We start from the raw sequence: 4,374 nt of genomic DNA on the forward strand, positions 1-4,374 counted from the left end.
TAAATATGTCTGGTCAGTCGTCCGTGTTTACACAAAGTCCTGAATCTTTTTTACATGGCGGTCCTTCTGTTCCTACTGGGTATCAATCTCTTTTTGGTACCTTTGCGGGAGCATCTCCTCAACCCGTTGATCATGGGTTATTAGTTGGAAACAGTGGTAATATACCATTGGGTGTAGGAGACATTTACATGATGTCAGGTTCAGTTCCCGTTTCCCAACCTCAAGGTGGCCAATTACCGCCTGGGGGGCAGCAGCCTCCGTTAATGCCTGGGGGGCAACCTCAAGGTACTTCATTCATGTCTGGGGGGCAACCTCAAGGTCAGTACGCTCCTATGGGGCAATACATACCTCAAGTTCAACCCCAGCCTCAATATGTACCCCAAGGTCAACCTCAGTATCAATATCAACCTCAAGGATGGCAACCTCAAGGATGGCAACCCCAAGGGTATCAACCCCAAGGGTATCAACCTCAAGGGTACCAACCTCAAGGTCAAGGGCAACCCCAGTATCCGTATTTACCTCAAGGTTATCAACCTCAAGGTCAATACTCAAATCAAGGTTATCAACCACCTCAAGGTCAATCGTATGGTCAAGGTATGGGAAATGCACCTTACAATTATCAATCCTATCCTCAATCCGGCTATGGATCTCAGTATCCTCAACCTGTTATGGGTCAATACCCTGGAATGTTAGTGTGGGATCCTTCACAGGGTCAACAGATGTTGCAGCCAAGTATGCAGTCGGTACCTCAAGCCGGACAACCTGTAGTTTCTGGTCAACCCTAGCAACCGCAACCTGTCCAGTCAAGTGTTCAAACCTCTGTAACTTCGGTAGTTACTCAACCGCCAATTGCACCTAGTACTCCATCTCAAACGGCTGCTGCAACTACCGCCACATCTACCATACTTACTTCTGGAGTATCGACGGCTCCGGTTTCTACTGTCTCTGTAACCACTCCTCAGACATCTGTACCGTTGTCCGGATCTACGATTCAAACCACGGTCCAGATGCCTGTAGGCCAACCTGGTATAAGTACGGTTGTCACTACTCAACCTCAATTTGTTCAACCTCCGTACCAGGGATAGTATCAACCTGGGCAAGCTGTCCAACAACCGGTTTACCAGTATCAACCGTATCCTGGGTACACTTATCAACAACCTCAGCAACCCCAGTACGGTCTGGTTAATCCTGGTTTTCCAGGAGGATATAATATCCCAAATGCAACTCCTGTTCCTAGTTATCCTGGATATCTGTTATAGACAATTTTGTGCCTTACAGCAACAGACATGAATTGTCAATAATCCAAGGGATCCAAAGTTCCCTAAACATGATGTTCCTACCCCTAGAGGAACAAGGTCAGCAAACCAACAGCTCTCAGATCAGTTCTCCACCTGAAAATACTCAAAAACAAGCAATCCTGAAATCAAAGCAGGTGCTCCACTAGGTTTCTGCGCTGAAACTCAGTTGCTCCATGGTGTACCTGCGTTGCAAAGCAAGTGGGACAAAGGCCACCTACACTGAGCGAGATGGGACAAGTGGCACAATGAGTCATTGCTCTGGAATCTTCCAAAAATGACACTTGGATCAGGGATTTCGCCTTGTGATGAGTCAGAGGCTCTGTTTCTCCAAGTGGAAGCAAGGTTCTCCAAGTGGACTCAAGAACTGAAGATCAACTAAAGATTAACTGAAGAGAGAGAGGACACAAGGCAGCTACACATCAGTTGCAAGCTGACTCATCCTTTCTCAATTCATCTATATATTGAGCTCTCTCCTATGAGCTCAGGAGGCTGGAATTTGGTGCAAAGTAATGATATGCTGTTGGTTTCACTATAGAGCTATTGGGTGATTGTTTGAGAGAGGTGAAGAGGAGAAATTGTTTCTGCTGGGAGGTGTTGCTGGATTGGAGCCTTTAATGGTTGTAATACTCTCAGAACCTTTACTTCTTCATTAATAAAAGCTATTGAGGTTCTTCTATGTGCTCTTGTTTCAATAATATATTGTGATAATTGCATGTTTGGTTTACACTAATCCTTGAACCAGTTATGATTGCATGCTTCTTGTAGTTTCCTTCTTTGTTATTTTGCAGGATCTCATTGTAGCTGGGCCAGCAAAAGAGCAAGGAGCTGGGAGCAAGCAGCCAAAGAGAAGAGTTTGGATTCGACATTAAGCGCAAGGCAACGGTTAGTGCATTTCTCCATTCTCTTTTGCTTTCATAAAGAAGTAAACCTTAAGTAGTTTGTTTTACAGTTGTTGCTAAGGTACTATCACCCTTAGAGTGGGATAGGGTCATCCGAGTCGGATACTTTTCCCTACAACAAACTGGCGACTCCACTGGGGACCGTATCCGTTTGATTGTGTTTGTAGTATTTTGCTATTCATTTCCTGAACAAAAGAGTACCAAATCGAAAAGCTTTTGACTATATCAAAAGCGAAGTAGAGGGCAGCTACTCTAGCTCATTTCTGAGCAAGTTCATGATTTGAAGAGCTGATCTACAAGGATCCTTGTAAGCTCTTAGTGATAGCTTTTCACCTTCCTAATCATCCCTTTGAGTGTGCTTGACTGATTGTTTCTGATTTGAGCAAAAACTGTGCATTTTTGAGAAAATTATGACCCGGAAACTGTGAAAACGCAATTCTCGTTTTCCAAAGCAGGTAGTACACAGGCTACCTGCTTTGCAACGCAGGTCCCGAAGGGGCTACCTGCACTGAGAGCCAGACTGGCTGTGCAGCACCTGCATTGGCCCAATTTTGCCTAGTGCTGTTGGGGTTTCCTCCTTTTCTCTTGCCTGTTTTCACTATTGATTTGGCTGCCAGTTACCAGTCTTGCACCTGTTCTGAAACCAATATTACTTGCCATCATTCTGCCTCTGTTATATAACGACATTGTACTTGTTCTTTGTATTTCTTACTCATTTACAATTTCCCATAACGAAGAGTAAACTAGTCTTGCTTTTGGCCTCTTAGATCTGAACCTGTGTTAGGCATTTTGCTGGTCTAAAGAGTTAGCTTGTTTGCTGTCCATAGCTGATTAGTCATTTTTACTTTCGTCAGTATGGTTTGATTTCATGTATTTCTAGTGATTAAGCAAGTGAATTTTAAGGTGTCTTTTGATTTTGGACAAGCTTGTTTACTTTCGCTTTAAATCGAAATCAAAGTTATATAACGACTTTCTTTTTGTAACCCATCCACATTAAGAAAGGGAAAAGAAAATACATGCATTGTGCATTTTGCATTTGACTATTTGCTTGACGATTTAGAAAAAATTTGCATTTAGTGTGTGCTCTATGATCTGTGAGAAAAGATTTGCCTTTCTCTTCCCTCAGTAGTTAAGGTTTTCAAAGTTGAAAGATTGAAAAGTTTGCTTCTCATCTTAGACTGCATTCAGGAATTTGTTATATACATCTCGTGGTGATCCTTAAAGGCAAACTGCTAAGCAAGATCAACATTAAAATAAATCCAATTTACATAACAACACTTTGTAACATAACGCAAACACATAGAGGTCTAGGTAGAGACGTGTTCCGGCGTCGTTAAGCATAGTGACTGTCGATCTCTACGAAGGTGGGTGATTCCTCCTGAGAGTCGGTGGCACTAATACGGACTTGTGCTCCCACGTACCGTCGAGTATATATTGGGAGACCCCTATAGGCAATTATCCTTTATCCATAGGAAGCCGTGTCGGCCGCCCTACTGATCGCGATGCAGTGAACACAGCATTCACGAAGATCGACCACCCGTACCGTAAAACGTATTCTGTGGTTTCGCGAAAAGTTTGGCACACCCTCTGCCTAGAACTCCAGAGAAGTTTCTTTTGGCCTTTTTCAAACTCTATAACTGAAAAAGTCCATCCGAGCATTTGTCACTTCGGGCTCGTTAAAACATCGAAGGCGACTAGAGTCATCTTTAGCTTTTTCTCGACTCTTAAAACATGAAAAAGCAAGTTTGTGTCTAAAAGCGTCGCTAATAAAATTTATTTTAAATGGAACATAATCACCTGTTATTCCCACGTTGATCTTTCAGTTGAAAAGTATGGAGCCCACCAACCAAGGAAGTAACCTTGGTGGAAGTCCAAATCCCTTCTCCTCTTGGGGAGATGTTGGTGCGCCTCATATGGCCACATTGTCACTTCCAGGATTGACAATCGGCCTACCTGTATGGCTCTTTTCAACTAATGTAGTTCAAATCGCCACTAATCCTGAGCAGTCGAATCAACAGTCAGACCAGTCTAAAACTACCCACCAGCCTTCCACTTCTTACAATTCTTCCTCTGATCCTTCATCTTCACAAGGTAGAGCCGGCAAAAGTCAGCCTCCCATGGAGAAGAAGGAAAAGAAGAAAAGAGAAAAGAAGCAGAAGGGGCCTATGGCAAAGGCG

This window comes from Pinus tabuliformis, chromosome 9, assembly GCF_031772625.1.
Source record: "Pinus tabuliformis cultivar Carrire ecotype Pingquan chromosome 9, CPIR1, whole genome shotgun sequence".
In the NCBI taxonomy this organism is placed as follows: domain Eukaryota; kingdom Viridiplantae; phylum Streptophyta; class Pinopsida; order Pinales; family Pinaceae; genus Pinus; species Pinus tabuliformis.